We start from the raw sequence: 22,250 nt of genomic DNA on the forward strand, positions 1-22,250 counted from the left end.
AAGCTGAAAGCACCCCTTCAAGAAGGGCTATTAGTTAGGCCGGCTATTAGTTAGGCCGGCTAGCAGCTTTTTCTTTCATAATTAAGAAAGAGAATAAGAAAATAAGAGGAACATCTTTCAAAACAAAATGGACCGTGGATTGAGTCAATCTTTGTTCAGTATCCCCGCTATGAAATTACATTTACACACTTTTTTTTATTACTAGAGCGTGCGTTGAGCATGGTGAGCAAACGAAGAAGGTGAAGACCCATGCTTCCTTATTACTATTACTTCTCTATCCCTTCCCTTCTCGATCTCTTCCTCGATGCCGATTTGTGTTATCCCGTCTCGATCTCTTCCTCGATGCCAATTTGTGTTATCCCGTCTCGATCTCTTCCTCGATGGTCCGCCGATTTGTGTTATCCATTTCTAGATGGAACTTCAACAGCTGCTAGGTCTAGAGGGGTTTATGCATTACTTCCATACCGTGGTTCGCACGGGAAACTAGTGGCAGATCAATCGCACAAGTTGAAAGGGCAGATCAATCGCACAAGTTGAAAGGGCAGATCGCCCAAAATAACCATGAGTAGCTACTTTATTATAAGTCTCTTCCTCTTGACCGAATCTCTAACCTGCTAACGCTGATTGATTTTATGTGTTTTCCCTGATCAAGCTAGGGGTGACCAAGGAACGCATAGGGAGCCCCCGAATACACCAGCTACACCTAACATGTTAAATGGGTGCATAAGGTTCTTGTGTGTAGCCTGGAATACAATCATTAAGTTGAAAGTCCCAGATCTGACTAAAGGCATACCCTCAGAGAAACTTCCTTGACCAATGGGGTAGATCAAGAAAAGAGCAGTAGCAGGGGTAGATCAAGAAAAGAGAGCAGTAGCAGGGGTAGATCAAGAAAAGAGCAGTAGCAGCACAACTGGAGCATAATATGCAACTGCCCTCCACGGACGCCAGACTGAAAGGGAGTGCCCACTCACTACCCATGTGAGAAGCTAGACCAAGTCATAAGTGTAGAACAATTAGCTCGTAAGGACCAACCACTCATCAACAGATGCGGGTCAAAATGCAAACCTATAGCTGCGGAAGTAGGAAGCACCATAAAGATTCATCTTTCCATAAAATGGAGAACCATAAAGAGGTTAACGAATACCATCTATATCTACCTGGAGGTTCACGAATACTATCTATCTGGAGGTTCACGAATACTATCTATATCTACCTGGAGGTTCACGAATACTATCTATATCTACTGGAGGTTCTACTGGAATATCTACTGGAGGTTCTACTGGAGGTTAACGAATACCATCTAGATCCACTGGAGGATCTACTGGAGGGGGGTGCGAGAAGAAAGACTGAAGTAGCGGTCAATAAGCGAAGCGAGAAGAAAGAAGCGAAGCGAGAAGAAAGACTGAAGTAGCGGTCAAAGGGGGGTGCGAGAAGAAAGACTGAAGTAGCGGTCAATAAGCGAATGATAATGACGCGACCTCACCATCCAATGTAAAGAGGGTTTTCAGTGCGTTTTATCCAGTTGCCGACCCCAGCTCAGCTGCTTATCCAGTTGCAGATCCAGTTGCAGAAGCGACCCCATAGGCTTATCCAGTTGCAGAAGCGACCCCAGCTGCTTATCCAGCAGCCGACCCCATACCATAGGCTTATCCAGTTGCCGACCCCATAGGCTTATCCAGTTGCCGACCCCATAGCTTATCCAGTTGCAGAAGCGACCCACTTTCGCGTCTCTCTAAAATGGCAGTCATGGTCTGTCTTTTCACGTTTTGAATTGCCGAGGGGTAGATCTTTCGGACTTAATCTTGCCATGAACGTAATACTAATAATAAGAAGGCCTATCGTCATACTATAACCGATCGACTGGACGTTACCGATCGACGTTACCTATCCGATCAACTATCCGCCATACATATAAGTTCTAATCAGACGGGGCAGAGGAGTGAGCGTAGCAGAGGAGGGAACGAATGAACGCGAGAGGGCCGAATGGAACCTTAACTTGTCGGAAGAGTGAATGGGGACCATGAACGACTATTAATGGGATCGACCGACCTTATTGGGAGATATACGAAAATAGTGAAGAGCGTATATAAGAAGAACCAAACCACCACAGAGGCACATACGACTGGGAGATTACACTAAGGAGCCCTTAGGAGCGCATGCCTACGAAAGAAAGTCATATCAAAACCCGCCAGTAACTTTAACATAGGCAAATAGAGATCGAACTACAGTTAATAGAGATCGAACTACAGTTATCCCGGTCTTTTCGCTTCAAATGAATTTCCCCTACGTTACGATCGATCTGAACGAGAAGATTAGAGAAACCCCGGTCTTTGAGCTTCAACTCACTTTTCCCTCCGGGGAGTTCGCTCAATTTACTAACCAAGTTTCAAACCCCGGTCTTTGAGCCCGTCGTAAAAAACCACTCGGCCCTAAGGAAATCGATCAAGAGGGTCAGACTCAATGGGACACCATAGACGACCTCTAGCTGATGAAAGACCTTGGAAGAAATTTATTATAGTTTCTTTAGGGCCGAATTTACTGTAAGTTGGGCTATTTATATGCATCTGCGTAGCAGAGGTACTTATCTTATATTATATACAGTTAGTCTACGCCTTTGGGGCTATTTATCTTCTTGGGGCTATTTATCTTCTTGGGGCTATTTATCTCCTTTACTATATTTTTGGGCTTTTTGAGTCGAAAATAGACCCAAAGGCTATTTCTCTTCTCTGCATAGCAGAGGTATTTATATTATAGTAAGGCTGTTTATTCTACGCCAAAGGGGCTATTTATCTCCTTTGGGGCTATTTACGACTAATCAGGGGTAGCAGAGTTATATTATATACAGGCGGATTAGAACTTATATTATGAATGCAGGGCCTTTGGGGCTATTTCTCTCCTTAGTCGTAAATAGCCCCAAAGGCTATTTCTCTCCCCAATATATATACAGGGGTAGCAGAGTTATATTATATACAGGCGGATTAGAACTTATATTATGAATGCAGGTAGGGTGGATTAGTCTACTTAAGGCTTAGTCGTAAATAGCCCCTTTGGCTAAGGAGATAAATAGCCCCAAGAAGATAAATAGCCCCAAAGGCGTAGACTAACTGTATATAATATAAGAGTTGTACCTCTGCTATGCAGAGCATATAAATAGCCTTTGGGGCTATTTACGACTAAGTAGAATAAACCATCTTACTAAAATAGAAATATCTCTGCTATGCAGAGAAGATAAATAGCCTTTGGGTCTATTTTCGACTCAAAGAGGCGTAGCAGAGGTACTTATCTTATATTATATACAGTTAGTCTACGCCAAAGGGGCTATTTATCTTCTCGGGGCTATTTCTCTCCTTTGGCGGCCCTAAACATGTAAGTTGAGGGAAAAATAGAATAATTAATCTTTGGATCCACGAAGGGCCTGAGGAAGTTAGGGAATTATCTAAGATGATCATATAATATGGTTAGAATAGAATCTTTTTAATTTAGCTCGCAGGAAAGAAAGTGAGAAAGCCCCCCTAGGAATCTTAGGTCTGACTCTAGCTCTAGGAATCTTAGGTCTGACTCTAGCTCTAGGAATAGCCGGTCTTATCAAAAAATATTCCCAACATACATCATAAACTAAAAAAGCTAATTAGTCATTCACAATCTTCTACTTTAACTTATAATCCATCCTTCTTATTCATAACTTGCTTATTCATAACTTGATCCGTGACCATCTTAATTTTTAGGCAGATCATCTCTTTTAAGAAAGAGAAGAGGAGAGGTACGAGTGAGAACGACGGTATTCACCTAAAACGACGGGATTCACCTAAAACGACGTAAAACGAACGACGGTATTCACCTAAAACGAACGACGGGTTCACCTAAAACGAACGACGGGATTCACCTGGGTGCTGGGTGTCAGATTAGGAATGTATGTAGTGCATCTCATCCATTTTAGTAAATGGTAGTTTCCTATTTCCGAGTAGATCCATCTACGTTTTGAATTCACGACCCCGCAAGTCCAGTCTTATACTTATATAAGACTGTAGCTTAGGGCCTACAGAGTCAATTGTACACCAGACCCACATCAATTGTACACCAGACCCACAGATAAAAAGTGTAGTAGTTAATAAAAAAACTCTAGCCATGAACGAGTGAGGAAGGAGACTCTAGCCATGAACGAGTGAGGAAGGAGGCATCAAATTAGTGCTAGCTTGAAGGGATTCCCTAAAAATGGAGTAGTTTTATTTCATAGCATCGAACTACTGATGCGGAGGATGGAGGATCTTAAATAGCTGATGCGGAGGATGGAGGAGCTAAGCTCCTCAGACTAATCTGAGGAAGAGAGTGCTCGCCATACATATAAGTTCTAATCTAGTGCTCGCCATACATATAAGTTCTAATCTAGTGCTCGCCATACATATAAGTTCTAATCTGAGGAAGAGAGTGCTCGACAGTAAGGGGTGCCTCCCATTTGTATAATTACATTCATAGTGTGCGACTTCATATCAGATAAAATAGAATCTACGTTTGCAAGGTTTTTTCTTTTAAAGAAAAAGGACTAGTGAGCTTTGGCAAAGACCCAAGAACTCAAGAGGTCAGATAAAAGGGGTGCCTCCACAGGCAGGTTATCTAAAGTTCCACAGGCAGGTTATCTAAAGTGAGGTTCTTTATGCCTAGGGTGAGTCAGAGATGCGGTGAGTCAGAGATAACTAGGGTGAGTTCTTTATGCCTAGGGTGAGTCAGAGATAACTAGGGTGAGTTCTTTATGCCTAGGGTGAGTTATAGCTCGAAAGACTAGATTTCCAACGACGGGAGATACCTATTATTTGGGAGTTTTATGAATCTTATAGTAAACTTTCGTTACTTTATTTTGAATGCGTCATTGCTCCATCTGTTTCGTTGAGTGCGTCATTGCTCCATCTGTTTCGTTACTTTATTTTGAATGCGTCATTGCTCCATCCTTTTCGTATGAAAAGGTATTGTTACAAATTACATGTACTTTTGTATTAAATTACATGTACTATTGTATTAGATAGCTCGCAATTTGTAGATAGGCGAGAGCCACAGGATATGCTCGACTGAGAGTAGCTTCGAGTTGGAGTCTGACTCTGGGACTGGACTTCTCGGACATACACGTACACGCGTAGACGCACGCTAGAGTCGGACATACACGTACACGCGTAGACGCACGCTAGAGCTAGAAAAGCCTGTTGAAATTTAGGTTTGAAAGGCCCGTATAATTAGGTTTGAAAGGCCCGTATAATAGAAATCGCGCGTTATTTTGGGGTATCTTTTGTGTGACGGGTACGTGAAAGGGTATCCGTCTTAAGGGAGTAATGTGAAAAGGGTCGATTATTCTTAAGGGAGTAATGTGAAAAGGGTCGATTATATATTTTAATAGAAATCGCGCTAGAACGCTAATTATAAGTAAGGGCCTTACCTTAGGTGAGAGGATTGATGTTCTAGTCCCCCCAGGGTGGATGAAAGGGGGAAAACGTACCTTTTAATGTCTTTTGTATCCTGTCTTTTGTATCAGAACCTTTTTCTGAACCTTTTAATGTCTTTTGTATCCACTAGAGAAAGCTAGGGCTTTTCAAGCCCGATTTGAAGCTCGATTTGAAGCTCGATTTTACTTTCAGTAAGGAATCCCTTAGGTAAAAGTGTGATCCAAACTTTAGCTATTGTTCGTAAACATAAGAGGCTATCTCTCCGAGTTATATTCGGACACAATTAAGCAACCCTCCCCCCCGTCATCCGCACTAAACACGTTAGATCGACTAACAGCCTATCTTGATGTCGTCTCACGAGGGCAAATCTCCCTCCCGTCATCCGCACTAAACACGTCAGATCGACTAACAGCCTATCTTGATGTCGTCTCACGAGGGCAAATCTCCCTCCCTCTTTCACCCCAAGCATAGGGGGTAGCATAGGGGGTATGGGGGAAAGCCCAAGCATAGGGATAGGGGGTATGGGGGAAAGTCAAATTAGAATCACCTCTTCCTCACTCGAAGAGGAGTCAAAAGGAATCACCTCTTCCTCACTCGAAGAGGAGTAAAAAGAGTAAAGAAGAAGCTGAAAGTTCCTAAGGAAGAGATTGCTAAAGGACAGCTTAGGAAAATCACTCGTTCTCAACTCAGGGTATAGAGTCAAGCCCCGGACCCCAAAGAGGTAGGGGCGAAGAGCACAGACCCTGGGCCAAATCCCGGACCCCAAAGAGGTAGGGGCGAAGAGCACAGACCCTGGGCCAAATAGAGAGTATGTCTCTCCGGAAGTAATAGGGGGAATAAGGAATTTCGCGCGCGCGTAAGTGTGTTACCTCCCTCCCTCCGTCCTCCAGTCCTCGTCCCTCAGTCATCTTGGGCCAGACGGTCAATACGAACGCTCTCGGTGGCCAGACGGTACGAACGCTCTCGGTGGCCAGACGGTACGAACGCTCTCGGTCTGGCCCTTGCTCTGCTCTCTCTCCCGTTCTAGCCCTGAAGCTAGAACGTACTACTGGTCTCTCTCGTCTTCATAGTCTTTTTTATCGGTTGTGATTTTGATCTACCTTCCCTTGTTCCCTGAAACCCCCTCTATCTTGGGTATGGAGCCTCGGCCCTGTATATATATTTGGCGTCAGCTTTTCCTACAAGTCCTCCCTTTATGGGAGGTTCCCCACCTGTAGGATGATCCGCAATTACAGTCGAGAACGTCGCGATAATAAGAGCCCTATGCCTTGCACGATCGGTATATATTAATTGCTTGTCCACAGTGCTTAGCAAGAATTGGGAAGCGGATTCAATCGTTGCCTGAATGTGTTGTGAACGAAAACTAGTCGCCCTTTCGTCACTAGTTTGATCGCTTAGAAATGAGGATGCCTTTCTCGCTTTTTTCGCGACCCACTCTATATGGTTTAGTCGTCTTCTCGTGGGACTCAATCGACCTCGATCAATCTCTTAGTCGTCTCGTCCCTTTGGCATCTTGTCCAGGCATATGTGTCCCTAGTGAGTACTTATGCGCGGGGTGTCTATGTTGCTGAACGCTTGCTAAGAGTTAGTGTATTGCCGTGCCCCCCTCTCGGCAACCCCTTAACGAACTGAACTAGCCCCTTCCTTAACGAACTAGCCCCTTAACGAACTGAACTAGCGGCAACCCCTTAACGAACTAGCCCACGGAGCGGTACATAGACCTGAGCATTATTGGGTTAGGGCCTGAGCATTATTGGGTTAGCGTTGTAATCAGTGCAACAGTCGTTTTCACCCTAGACGTCAACTTGTAGGTTTCTTTATAAAGAATGGACTTAAAGGCGGTTAGCCACGGACCCGACCTGCGGGACTTCAACCCACTCTGCCTTATTCCGGCTCTCCCTTCTTTTCCTTCTGGCATTCTGAGATCCTTTATTCCGGTGACAGCTTGTCTCCTCTGTGCGCATAGGGTATGGTTAGCCTATGAACTGACAGCGGTACGATCTTTCGGACCAGACCTTCATCCGAGTGCTCTCGGGTCGTACTTTACAGAGGCATCCCTTTTAGTTGAGCTTTACAGAGGCAGCATCCCCTTTAGTTGAGCTTTACAGAGGCAGCATCCCCTTTAGTTGAGCTTTACAGAGGCAGCATCCCCTTTAGTTGAGACAGAGGCATCCCTTTTAGTTGAGTTTTGTCTGTGTTTGGTTTTAATTGCGTTTTGTCTGTGTTTGGTAAAATTCCTGACCTGGTTTCTGGTGTGGCTGCACCTCTCTTCATAGAGGAGCTTTTCGCCAAGCGTTCTGCCGCACACCGCGTATGCCCTCGTCAATTTGTCTTCAGAGTCATTCACAACGTTCAACGACCTATCATACGATGATTTTTCGTGCCTTCATCAGTCAAAAATTTATTCATTCCAAGCCCTCGAATCCTATCCTTCTTTTATAGCTATAGCTGAAATCGCGCTAGAACGCTAATTATAAGTAAGGGCCTTAGGTGAGAGTGATATGAATTCGGTGTTCGAGTCCACCCGAGTGGGATGAGAGAGAGGTCACGTACCTTTTAATATTCTTTTCAAGCCCTTATCTTCCTTAGACAAGTATAAGGCTTTTCAAGCTCGATTTTAAGCTCAAAAAAAGCTCAAAGCCCTAAATTGGATCAATTAATTTCTTATAAGGAATTGCTTCGGTGAAAGTTTGTATGTTGGCTATTTTAATATATGTATGCCTTTTTAGGAGATTATAGCTGGATCTCTTAGGTAGGAAGAGCTGGATCTCTTACCTAGGAAGTAGGTAGGAATAGCTAGGTAGGAATAGCTGGATCTCTTAGGTAGGAAAATCTTGTAGTATCTGACCCCCGAACACCCCATTTTATTGACCAATAGTTCAATGCGGGCGAAGGCTCAACTCCCTCACTCTTTTATTGACCAATAGTTCAATGCGCGCGAAGGCTCAACTCCCTCACTCTTCAATGCGCGCGAAGGCTCAACTCCCTCACTCTTCCCCCCCGGATAGGAGGTACAATTTTCCAGTTCCCCCCGGACCCGGATAGGAGGTACAATTTTCCAGAATCGGAAATTTTCCACTTCGTTAACATTGCGTATATGTCCCTACGCACCACTTCGTTAACATTGCGTATATGTCCCTACGCACCAGTAGAGAGAATGTAGCCGCACCAGTAGAGAGAATGTAGCTGATGCAGCTCAAAATTGGAGCGCTAACCCTTTTAATTTACTATATTTAGGGGCGCTTGCTTCCCTCTCCTGTCCTCTTAGTACCGCGGTCCTAAACCGTATTTTTGACTTAATATGGCCTTTTTGACTTATATGGCATTTTTGACTTATATGGCATTTTTGACTTATATGGCCTGGCTTGCTAGGCCAGACGGTAACAACTCGTTTCAGACGGTCAAAACTCGTTTCAGACGGTCAAAACTCCTTTCAGACGGTCAAAACTCCTTTTTTTGAATCTCCCTGTCCTGCTCGGACAGACTTTGTCGTTCGGTTTGGTGTCGTTCTAGTGGTTAATGCTTTTTGTCATGTCCGATTTATCGTGCCTTTTCTCTGTACCTCATAAGTCTATCTGGTACGGAGCCTCGGTCGGTCATCTCGCGTGGCCGGTCCCTAATTCCCTGCAGGCTGACCGGGCGTATGCCATGGATGGTCTTGTTCCAGACAGAGCCCTATGCCTCCCAATCAGCAATCATTGGGTAGCCCAGACCGCAAATATATAGTAAGGGCGTTGCTTTCTTGTGTTGTTGCCAAAAAGCAGCTCCAAGCTTTCTGTCACCAGTGGTACACGCGTACTCCCCACGTGCTAGGTTTGCGCCTATAGTGACTATTCCATGTCCTCTTAGGTCGCCTCTTCTCTCCTGGTCTTACTCGCTCCGAATTGGGGCTATACCTGCTGCTGAATTCCTTCGCATTCCACGGTCCGTGTAGTAGTTCAGCAAGCCTCGACCCTTCCCCTTGGGTCTTTTTTGAAGCTTCCTCCACACCTGGGCAGGGGGCATTTCCTTAGGGTCTGTCTCTTCGGTACCCTATTTCTATCCCTACCACGGATTTTCACATAGTTCCGGGGGCCCCGGGGGGGTTGTTCTGTCTTATCCATCCCGAGGTGCTCCGTAGGCCGCTCGGGCCTAGCTGTCGGATTTCAACCGACCTGTCGTAAATTCCCAGCCTGAAAAGTAATGTTGGTCAACAAATCTCCATCCGGTACCATCACTTTCATCTGGGCGTAGAACCCACGAACTCCTTGTGTATTCCCTTGGGCGTAGAACCCACGAACTCCTTGTGTATTCCCTCGAGTTGCAGCGGACTCTCTTTTACCATACTACTCTTTTACCGTACTACTCTTTTACCGTACTACTCTTTTACCGTACTACTCTTTCCGGAAAGGTAGTTTCTTAATTGATTGCAGCTTAATTGATTGCACTATCTCTTGTGCAGCTTAATTGATTGCACTATCTCTTGAAAGAGGTGCGAAGCCTTTCACTCTGATCTTTGGCTCCCCCTCTGCCCGAACCCGAACTTTCGGAGAAGAAAAAGAGAGGGCCTTATATTAGACTCTTGCTTTTGAGTTGAGAGATGAACTTCTGTGCTTCGCGTCGAATATTTGATCACTCGCCCTTATCTTATCGGCTCTTCCCCGAACCGGCATATTCAATCTTTCCATTTATACCCCGAACCGGCATATTCAATCTTTCCATTTATACCCCGAACCGGCATATTCAATCTTTCCATTTAGACTCCTTCCATGAACTCTAACCATCTACTCTCCATTCCCGTCATTATCAGTGCTTTTATGCCGAGGAGTGAAATAGCGTAGCCTCAGACACTAGGCCGAATGTCGCTACATGCTACTCCTCCTGTCGAGCTCTTTAACCCTCTCCTTATAACTTATATGTATGGCGAGCCCATTACGGTTCTCAGCACCTTACTATATATTGGGGCGGTCGGGCTCGATCGGTCGATCCCAGTCGTTCATGGTACCACATAGGTCTACAATGGCATGTAGCCATTTACTCTTGGAAGTCACGTAAGACTATTGCTAAGCTGGCGTTACCGATCGCGACGACCGATGGGAGAGGGCAGACGTCAAGGTCAAGGTCAAGGAGGGTTCGAACGAGAGGATAGAGTCTATGAGACACCATTTACGACTCTTGCTTAGGGTGGAAGGGTTCGACCATAGGGAGTGGAAGTCTCAGTTGCAGCTTAAGTAGTTACCACACTTTCTTTAGATTCCACGAACGTAGATTGAATTATATGAGAATTCCCTTAAAACCTACTTTGAGCGTGAGTCAATTCCCAGTATAGAAAGAAGTCAGAGCCTGGCTGACCTAGTGACCGTTAGTCACTATAAATTAATTAAGATACTAATTGCCTCTCTAAGAGTGAACCCAAACAGAACTGAACTTCTATATTCATACACTTTCTTTAATCACATCCGTGTGATTCAAATTAGAATATGAAACGGATTGCTAATAAGAGTCAGACTAAATGGTCTTTCATTGCGCCATTTACTCTTTCCGTCGAGCCTCAATATAGTCTTTATAGCACTCACCACAATTGTCTTTTTGAGCACTTCTCATCCCTAGCCTTTACTACTCATCCCTAGCCTTTACCCCTACCTAGCCTTTACTACTCATCCCTAGCCTTTACCCCTACCTAGCCTTTACTACTCATCCCTAGCCTTTACCCCTACCTAGCCTTTACTACTCCCTATCCTTTACTATAGAGGATAAGTTCAATTAAATTGAACTAAGAGACATTCCATTTATGGAAAGCTAATTTTCGAGTTAGATTTCAGATGAAAGATCGGTCTTTACAATATGCTTAAGACATACAACTCTGGATTCGAACGAGATAGGAGATAATAAGAATTATCATTGTGTGAGCAAGAGCTAGTCAATCGTGTACCTTTGACATAATTACTTACTAGGTTTTTGGGCCTCAGCAAGAGTGGTTCTGGGTCTTAGATTCTAAAGCACTTTGGATCTGCCCCAGTCGGAAAGAACCCTGTTGTCTTTTCTCTCCCTCCTTATATGAATTTCGGCCCGAAAGCATTCTATGTATTGAGAGCCTGATCTAGGATTTCCTTACTTTCTTTCTCGCCTATCCTCAATTCTTTCTATTTTTGTGCCTATTCTATTGGGGGTGGTGCCGCCCCTCAAGCCAATTCCCGGCCAAACAAAGTCAAGGAACTACCTGCTCTCATTGCAGGATGTAGCTGTCGCTCTCAAGCGGCTCCCTATGGTCCGTCGCTTCCTTGGGTCCCTGAGAGAGAAAATGAGCTTGATAGCTCAGCTGTAATTAGGCGGGAAGAAGGGCACGAGGTAAAGGAAGGGAATGCCGGAAGAAGGGCACGAGGTAAAGGAAGGGAATGCCTTAAAACGGTTCTTGTCTTCGGCCCGCGTCGCCCCATCTTAGTCGCTTTGCTCTAAACGGATCCCTAAGGCAGTGCAAGAGGTCTGGTCTCGCATAGGTCGTCAATGGTGTTAGCAACTGAAAGGAGCGAGAGCGACGACTAAGCATGAGGAAGGTGCGATAGCCACGTGGTACACCCTTGACTCTTATTGACTCTTGCTATTGACTCTTTCCAATGACTCTTTCCGTCGCCATTGACTCTTGCTATTGACTCTTTCCAATGACTCTTTCCGTCGCTTCCTTGGGCCTTCCATTGCTTTCGCTGTCAGCTCATAGCTCATTCTAATTTCGCAGCAAGACTCGTTCATTCATGAGTCTCCATTTGCGGGTTGGCTGCTAAAACAAGGGAGGAGCAGGTGTACGTTTAGGGAGGAGCAGGTGCTACGTTTAGGGAGGAGCAGGTGCTACGTTTAGGGAGGAGCAGGTGCTACGTTTAGGGAGGAGCAGGTGCTACGTTTAATTAATCTAAGATCTGAGTGGTCCGCTCATGGATACCCTTCCCTTTCTGCTCATGGATACCCTTCCCTTTTCTTTGAGGGTGGAGTTCATGGCTATTCAAAACAACTTTAGATCTACAGCTCCTTAGAGTGCTTACTAAGAGGGTGCCCCATTGAGGGTGCCCCATTGACTCTTTCCTGCCATACGTTACTTACTCGCATCTTCCCTCTCCCGAGGCTTAGATAGTGATAGTAATCCCTCTTCAAACCTTCCATATTATTAGGAAGCCTTCCTCGTGATGCGGATTACAACTTAACTTGTTGTAATAGCTATATACGCAATAGACTCTATATATAAGTCAGTGAGGCAAATAAGGGTTTAGCACTTTAGACTCTTCCCATATCAAGGATCTCCCCAGAGAAGTCACATGATGCCCTTCATACGTGACTTTATCCGTTTCAACACTTTTTTCATTCTTTAGGTTTTTACGCGGCTTTCTCACTTTCTTTCTTATTTGGCCCCATTGAAAACATGGGTTAGGCTCATTCGTACTTTTATTGAGACTCCCCATGGGGGGTTGGATTACTTTCTTTCGCAATTACTATACAGGGCATGCGCTCCTTACGGGGAACCTTATCCGAATGGCATTGCCTCCTTCTCTTTCATGCCTTGTAATAGTAATTGGATCTCTCGGGTAGGAGACATAGTAATTGGATCTCTCGGGTAGGAGACGAGTCCATAACTCGGGTAGGAGACTAGTCCATAATAAGATTGCATTGAACCCCCTCGTACCATGCCATTATGCATATAGTTCAGAAGGCAAAGTGAGGCACGCTATGAAGTTCATCGTTATGAGGTCAATCTAAGTTGATCGTTATGAGGTCAATCTAAGTTCATCATTATGAGGTCAATCTAATCTATTAGCGTCTGACTCCACTGTACTGTAAGTAGCGTCTGACTCCACTGTACTGTAAGTAGCGTCTGACTCCACTGTAAGAAGTCATGCGCCCGGAAGTCAGAAGTCATGCGCCCGGAAGACCTATCAAAGAGGAATGGGTCTTTTCTCCTGGTTCTCCGAAGAATGGGTCTTTTCTCCCGGTTCTCCGAGGAATGGGTCTTCTCCTGGTTCTCCGAGGAATGGGTCTTCTCCTGGTTCTCCCGCTGACCTTAGTCAGTCTCTAGCGTCATCTTGATTCGCTCCTAAACTCTCCTTTCAGTTCTAGGTTCTAGGATTAGATTGAATATAGTTCATGAATTTACGACTAGACTAGTCAGTTATGACTTCGACGTATAAGATGAAACTCTTGATCCGCTGCAAGAGCTCATTTATTCAGGCCCCAGTCGCTGTAGATATATAAATCTTTGTCAGTGCTTAAATATCTTCAATCTTATTCTATCCTTAGGCTTTCTTCGTGCCTCAGAGTCCTCCTCTTTCTAAGTTCCTTATTGCATCTTTTTTATTTCGTAATAGTTCTTAAACTAAAGTGAGTCCCAAAAGGGGTATAGTATGAAGGACCCGTATAGTAGCTCCCCCGTATAGTAGCAGTAGATCCCCCGTCCCGTATAGTAGATCCCCCAGTAGCAGGAGCTCCCACGTCCCGTATAGTAGATCCCCCGTCCCGTATAGTAGATCCCCCTCTTTTTTTACGCGCTGTACTGATCACTTATATCAGTCTGAACTCTCTTTTTTTCCTGCATCCTTAAGAGGATCGATTTCCTTCTACTCGGAACCTCTGTCTACTCGGAACCTCTGATTATATGCCTGTTCTCGGATTCGTATTGACTTCTTTGAAGACCGTACCGTACTTCCTTCTTTGAAGACCGTACTTCGATCTTCTTTTCTGTTACTATGTAAGATGCGAAACTCTCCGCATCCATTTTCTCTATGTCTTGTTTTAAGTGCTCCCTAGGTCAATGCTGTGCTCCCTAGGTCAATGCTAGGCTCCCTAGGTCAATGCTAGGTCAATGATTTAATCTATGTATTGTGTAAAGTAGTCAAGCCGGGGTGTAAAGTAGTCAAGCCGGGGTGTCAAAGTAGTATTGATTTATAATTGTTTTGAGCCTCTGGATCTAGGAAGGAGAAGTTGGAATCCCTTTGAGCCTCTGGATCTAGGAAGGAGAAGTTGGAATCCCTTGTTTATTCCCTAATTCTAATTCGCATGAGACCTTACCCTCATGAGACCTTACCCTTTAATAAGGGTGTGTGACAAGTAGATGATCCGATTGTGGGGAATTGAATTTGGGGCACTTGAATATGGTTAAAGTGTTTATGTAACTGATCGTGCCAAAGGCATGAGTCTCTCGTTATTCTTTAACTTGTTTTTTTCATTTGCTTACTTGTTTTTTCATTTGCTTACAATAAGGTGGCCAAACTAGGTCTTTGTACGAAAGCGCCTCCACTCACTCCGGATGAGTGGAATCAATTAAACGAGGTCTTATCAAGCCTTGTGCCTAAAGTGTGTATTGCCTAGATCTTTATAGATCTTTATATCAAGTCAAGTTGGAACCCCGTAGGCATCAAAATGCATTTGCCTGCCTTCAGTTAGATCTGAACTAGAAGGTATGCTAAAGCCAAAAAGATATTTGCTAAATTGGGGAATGCCTAGTTCTTTCTGTTCTGGGGGAATGCCTAGTTCTTTCTGTTCTGCCTAGTTCTTTCTGTTCTGCCTAGTTCTTTCTGTTCTGCTCTTTCTGTTCTGCCTAGTTCTTTCTGTTCTGGGGGAATGCCTAGTTCTTTCGAGCTAGTTCTTTCGAGCTAGGTGTGCCCCTAGCTCAATTAATTCCATCGAGTAAGGCCATTCCATCGACCCTAGCTCAATTAATTCCATCGAGTAAGGCCATAACATTGATAGTGTTTTTTGAGCCTACGCTCCGGGGAAGGTGAAGAAAACATAATTTAAGCGGGAATTCAAACAAGGGCATGCACTAATATATCCGGCTAGCTTCCATCCGGATCTGGAAGGATCGACTCGAAAGAAGAAACTTTAGTAAGAAAAAGAGATCTCAGTTCCATATCTGTAGATCCGTTGAAGGTAGAATTGGAGCCTAAACTCTCTTTTACTCGGAGCGTAGAAGTGCTCAGGCTCTGGTTCGATTTAGGGACTAGACTGGAATTCTTTCTTTGGCGAGCTTACTTCCAATCATAACCCACCAGACCCATGTGGAGTTCTAGGTTTCTTACTCGGTTACGATCTAAAGTGTTTTTAAATTAACACTGATTTTAGTATATGAATGCAGACGCTAGGATAGGGCTAGGATAGGCTAGATATGCAGACGCTAGGATAGGCTAGATCGCATGCGTGAAGGCCAGAGAGCACCCGTCAGGATAGGGGATCAAGATCTTAATGATAATGACACGCGAGACCCCCACTACTAGGGAGCGCGAGACCTCCACTACTAGGGAGAGGGTTAAAGAGCTATCCACTAGGGAGTTAAAGAGCTATCCAATAGGGAGATATAGAGTACCTATTCAGTCTAATAGTGAGACCATCTAAGGTAAGGGGCATACCTAGATCATATAATTCTTTCGGGTAGATTGATCAAATCAAAGTCTTCTTAGATAAGGGAGAGGGAATCCCTCTTAAGGCTCGCAATACCTTAGGGGAGTAGCGCGACTAGAAATACAGCTAAAAGAGTTGCATTATGCGCGAGCCATGCTTTCTTATCTTAATGAGTCATAGTCGGCCCTAATATTCACTTTTCCCCTTTGGGGAGATAGAGAGAGATAGGTTTGTTCTAGTTTGGTAGAGTGAATAACTACTACTACTGGCGCAATGACATGAACGACTGTATATGAAAAGCTCAAATCAAAGTGTTTTCGTTATACGCGTGAGAGGAGCTCATTATAATCTAATTTAAGATAGGCGATAAAGTAAGGGGCAAATATAATGACGCGCGAGACCATAGGGCCGAGTGTAACATATTCGACGAACGTACGAGTTCATATCTCATATTCACGACCTCTTGCTACGAAGTTTAGTAGGAGACCCTATGGGGTCGTTGGAATCGACCGATCTTATTGGGAGATAGAATCAAATTGCGAAGAGCGAATGAATGAGCGAGAGGGGCGAGAGTAGCAGTAGCGACGAACGAACGAAGTGACAGACCCGATTAGGGACGAAGGGCTCGACCGATAATAGCAGTGAGAGGGTATCAAAAAACTAGATATGCGAGAGGGTATCTTCATACTTAAGAATGACTAAGTAGAATAGTAGAAATAGCCTAGCATAGCAGAGGAGGGAAATAGCCTAGCAGAGGAGGGAACGAATGAACGCCTAATATAAAAGTAAATTCCGCTTGAACAAAAAAGATAGAAAGATGAGCGGGCCATTATCAGTTATTCACATTTCTCTAACGCTAATCTCGAAGACGATCAAATCGCGCTTTCCGGGATGAATTACCCATTCGATCAAGTACGCATATACCCGCCCGCAGCTCCAAAAGGAGCGAATACACCTCCAGTCTTTCGCTCTTTCTTATTTAGCTCGAATTGAGAGGAGCTAAGACGCCTCGAAGGGAGAGGGGCGAGTGAGAAGGCAGGTTTCTCACTTTTCTCATTTGATAATGAAGATGACGCTCTAATTTAGGGGCAGATCCTATACGTTTTTAAGAGAGGGGCAGATCAAGATACGTTTTTAAGAGCCATGAACTACTTTCCTATGCCCTTAGGATTATATGCCCACTATCCTCGGGAGCAGCGCTCACTCCATTATCTAATGGTGCTACGCCTGCAGCTGCTTTAGGTGCATCCGCTTTAGATCTTCCGCTTCCGCTTTAGGTGCATCTTCTGCTTTAGGTGCATCTTCCTCTTTATCCTCGGGTTGAGCCTGAATTGAATAAGCCCTCCCTTACTCGGGTTGAGCCTGAATTGAATAAGCCATCCCTTATGGGAAATAGGTTATAGCACTTTAGTTAGAAATAGGTTATAGCACTTTATTGTCCCGTCTGCTTATGCCTCTCTCACTCTCTCTTCTTCCTTTGAGTCTGTCCCCACCTCTGGGTCCTTTGAGTCTGTCCCCACCTCTGGGTCAGGAACGTAAACATCTTTCTTTCTCTTTCCCGTGATTCTAATTCTAATGTGCCTCCCGTTATTTTTATTCTAATGCTAATGTGCCCTCCCGTTATTCCTATTCTAATGTGCCCTCCCGGGCTTGAGTTTCAGCTTTTACTGAAACTAGGGAAAGGGGGGTGTCCCGAACTTAAACAAAACTGAACTAGGGAAAGGGGGATGTCCCGAACTTAAACAAAGATTAGAGTTGACTTAATATAGATATAGAAGTCAGATACGCTCAAACTACAAGGACCAGTCTCTCCCTCTCCAGTAAGTCGTTCATTGAACCTCCTCCAGTAAGTCGTTCATTGAATTCAAAAAACACAACTAAAGCCCCTTACTTTAAAGCGAACGCTACAAAGACTGATCATTTCACTGCGAACGCTACAAAGACTGATCATTTCACTACGAACGCTACAAAGACTGATCATTTCACTCGCTCCTCTCTCTCCAGTCGAGCCCTTCGCCCCTTAAGGTAGATCCTATCTGACGATGCCCTTATCAGTCGAGGCCTCCCTCGCTCCTTTAATTAAAACCTTTCGTGTTGGGAGTCTCATGCTTTACAACTTGACCTATGCTAAAGTCGAATATCTGAATGATGGTCTATGGAGATCATTCCTAAGGGGGGATGACTCTGCTCTTTCTGGGGGGAAGACTCTGCAATGCCTCTTTTTATCGAGCCTAAGGGGGGAGGACTCTGCTCTTTAATGCCTCTTTATCGAGCGACGCCCAATAAAGCTTAGCACATAAGGGAATGAGTTCCCGCCTAGCGGGTAAACGGCAGCCTCTGATGTGGAATGAAAGCGAATTCGTTAACTAAATTACTGTAGTAGGGAAATTGACTTTGCACTTATTTAACGCGTGCCTCTTTTAATTCACTCCCGTAGTTCGCGGATATTGAATCACTCCCGTAGTTCGGATATTGAATTCAATGATAGAGTAGCTTAAGCACCATAGAGTAGCTTAAGCACCCGGGCAGGGACAAGCATTGTTAGTGACCCGCCCTGGGCCCGTCTTCTAGGCAGTGACAGATCCTTAATTTAATGGATGCTCCAAATCTAGTTTCAGGAGTGAAGAAGCAGATCCTATATGCGATGCAACTCTCATTCTTTATGCGATGCGACTCTCATTCTTTAGTCTGGGACTGGGAGGAGTCTTAAGGGATAATTCGTAATCAGTGCATCTCAAGTTCTGAGTACCAATTACTATTGTTTTTTTACTAAACTGAACGTTTCGTGGTCCAGAATACATTTGGAACCTATAGCAGTAGCAGGGCATCTTTCGGGAAAGCGCTTATGCACAGTTAAGGGAGGAAGATTTATGAGTAAGGGAGGCCTCTGATCTTCCTTTTCACTCCTCTGCTACGCTATTTACGACTATACTCCAGAGTGACGCTATTTACGACTAAGGAGATAAATAGCCCCTTTGGCGTAGACTAACTGTATATAATATAAGATAAGTACCTCTGCTACGCAGAGGCATATAAATAGCCAAAGGGGCTATTTACGACTCCTGCTATTTACGACTATCCTTATCCTCCAGATCCTCCAGAGTGACGCTATTTACGACTATACTCCAGATCCTCCAGAGTGACGCTATTTACGACTATACTCCAGATCCTCCAGAGTGACGCTATTTACGACTATCCTCCAGAGTGAATGGAGGAATCGCCCCTCAATTTACTTTACTATATTAGGGGCAGCAGATTATTACCAGTATAGTTGCGTGCCCTCCTTAGTAAGTTCCCAAAAACCTAGTAAGTAATTATGTCAATGGCGTCCCGACCTATGTGGTACCATGAACTCCTTTTCTTCCGATCGGCCGATCCCTTAGCTGATTGTAAGTCGAATATCTGAATGGAGTTCGGGAAGCCTGTAGTCATATATTATATACGAATAAGCAACGGCTAGGGGTCGAGCGAAGGACTTAATTTGGGGCAGGCTACACGAGGAGAGAGGGTCGCCTGGCGAGTGCACATCCAATCCAATTGCTGCCGTCTCCTTATAGGATGACTGAAGACCTACTCAGCGGTCAGAGTCTCGCTTTTATACAATACGGCTGGTTCAAATCCAATAGTAGGTCGGCCGAAACCCCAACGGTAAACCTTTCACCGCGCCACACAATTCTTTCGCGAAGCGCAGCACTGAAAAGCACTCGGGAGGGAAAAGCATTCCTTACTCAACTCAGTGCCCGGAAGCATTCCTTACTCAACTCAGTGCCCGGATCGGTTGTCTGGACTTCGGTCTCCCTTGGTTTCCCTAAGGTAGGTTGCCCGGATCGGTTGTCTGGACTTCGGTCTCCCTTGGTTTCCCTAAGGTAGGTTGCCCGGTTCTTGCTTGTCCACGTCGTTCTCACTCGTACCGCTGCGGATTATTACCAGTATAGTTGCGTTCATGGTAAGGGGCCATTCACTCTACCCATGGTAGAATAGCTATTCACTATATATCAGTTGTTCCATGGTGGAATAGCCATGAACTATATATCAGTTGTTTGACGAAGACTCATTTTCAAGAATGAAAATAAAGGCTGAGTGGGCTGAGTGGAACCGGACGGCACAAATGCATATAAAAAGCAGGATCCCGTGCCCTTCTCTGAGGGCTCTACTGTATACGCCAGCAGCAGAAAGTTTCCCGGAGGGCTCTACTGTATACGCCAGCAGCAGAAAGTTTCCCGTCAAAACCTCTCTTCTTTAGTCGAGCTCCTCCGATCAGTCGTCCCGGCGAACTCCTGTCAAAACCTCTTTAGTCGAGCTCCTCCGATCAGTCGTCCCCCTGTATATAATATAAGTTCCTCCTGTCAAAATCTCTTTAGTCGAGCTCCTCATACCCCCCTATATTATATTTGGGAACTCACTCCTCATACCCCTATTTGGGAACTCAAGAAAAGGAAAGCGTACGAGATAATCGACGTCTCTTGTCGTACGAGATAATCGACGTCTCGAGCCGAGAGAGAGGACCAGGAGAGCTCTCGCGTAAGCTATAGGGTATGAAAGATGATCCTGTGGAAAGATGATCCTGTGGGGTGAATGGCCGATGGGCATTGGCAATGCCATTCAGATAAGAGACTACGGTATGCAAGTCGTTAGGTTGATTGGGAAAGACTTAATAATAGACTCTTACCTTAGGAATAGGGCTCCAGATCTGACTTCTCTTCCTGAAGCTACCGCAGAGAATCAAGAATAGTAGAGGACAGGAGGCCTTCAATATACTTCCCGGGCATTCAATCCCACGTAGCGGAATTAATGGTGGAGATGAGTGAGGGAAGACGAGAATTTACTATATTAGGGGGGAGGAAAGATAAAGCAAACAAAGTTGAGCGCGATCTATGCAATTAACTAACTCACTTCCTTCTGAGCACACCTAGCCTGTGAGTAAAGGAGCAGTTCGCGAAGCGCAAGGGGGCAGAGAGAGGGGGACGAGAAGAGAGCTAGCTTAAGTGGCCTAATGCTATACTACCGCCAAATATATAGTATAGGTCGTTCTCACGAAGCATAGGCAGAGGACAAAGGGGAAGAGAGAGAGAGAGGTAAAGGTCCCCTTCATTCTTTTTCATCAGTATACGTTAGAGCTTTTTCATCAGTATACGTTAGAGGTCCCCTTCATTCTTTTTCATCAGTATATGTTTCCCCTCTCTTCATCAGTATACGTTTCCCCTCTCTTCATCAGTATACGTTTCCCCTCTCTTCGATCTTTCGTACTCTTTCTTGAGTACGCTATTGTGTACTATCCTCTCGTACTCTCACGCGTATCCATTATATACGTTTCGCCTCTCGCGTTCGCTCATTCAACTTAGCAGACCAGTCATCGGCTCGGGGAGTCGACTCATGTGGAATTTAGATTTCTTTATAGGCAGGCTAGTCTGGCTCGTGACCTTTATCTAATATGGCTGAGGTAAGACGTATGGCTGAGGTAAGACGAGCTTAGGAGGAGTGCGTAGTCGACTGAAGAGTGAGGAGATCGGCACCGGGGCACCAAGAAACTATGGATCGGGCTAAAGATAGTTGAAAGGAAAGGAGTGAGGAAAGGAGCGGAAAAGGGAGCGAACGGGAATAGAGGGCAAAGTGGGGCGGAAGAGAATTGCAATCACGGCCCGCGACTCCGGAGGCAATTAAATAAGAAGAAAGGGCAAAGTGGACTCTGCGCTGCTCGCCGGTAGGGGAGCAAACACTCATAATGGTAATGGAGCAGGACCAGAACTAGAGAAGTAATGGAGCAGGACCAGAACTAAATGGAGCAGGACCAGAAGAACTAGAGAAGTAATGGAGCAGGACCAGAACTAGAGCGCAGTTCATATGATCTGAGGAACTTATATTATAGTAAGGTAGGCAGTTCATCCCACTATTCGGTCGGTTAGGCAGAGTTCCTAGCGAATGAGGTCGGTTAGGCAGAGTTCCTAGCGAATGAGGTCGGTTAGGCAGAGTTCCTAGCGAATGAGGAACTTATATTATAGTAGGCAGTTCCTAGCGAAATTTCCATTCAGGCGATTCACTCCTCTTCATAAGAGTGTAGATGAATTCTTGTTCTCCGTTCTCTAATTCGATTGGAAGCTCCCTTTGCTCCCTTTGGATGGCCGCGCTTGCTTTGCGCGTCAGCGAATCAACTGATACAAGCTCCTCTTCTTAATTTAGCTTCATGCTTCACTCAAGATTTGCAAGAAGGGGCTTCGTTGACCAAAGCTAAATCTTTGCAAAGAGCAATTCCATAGGGGAGTACAGTTCAGAGCCGGAGCAGCCAAAGCACGAGCTCAAGCTCACGAGCATGCAGTCGTTAGGGCAGTTCACTCAGACCTTTCATCAGTTGATTGGTTAATTAATCAGTAATCAGCAGGGGAAGCCACTCCTTTCCTTGCCTCGGTTTTCAATATTCTATGATGGCCTAAAATAAATATAAATTCCGGCTCTTCGTTTATTTCGGTT

The 22,250-nt window shown here is 44.9% G+C and overlaps 1 pseudogene; it reads right to left on the minus strand.

Moving 5' to 3' along the window:
* Positions 1-398: 398 nt before the first annotated feature.
* On the minus strand, positions 399-1,748 carry LOC141811416 (photosystem II protein D1-like; annotated as a pseudogene).
* Positions 1,749-22,250: the final 20,502 nt, after the last annotated feature.

The sequence above is a fragment of the Curcuma longa genome, chromosome 17 (assembly GCF_044706935.1).
Source record: "Curcuma longa cultivar G26 ecotype Majalengka, Jawa Barat chromosome 17, ITB_CL_G26_1.1, whole genome shotgun sequence".
Classification (NCBI taxonomy): domain Eukaryota; kingdom Viridiplantae; phylum Streptophyta; class Magnoliopsida; order Zingiberales; family Zingiberaceae; genus Curcuma; species Curcuma longa.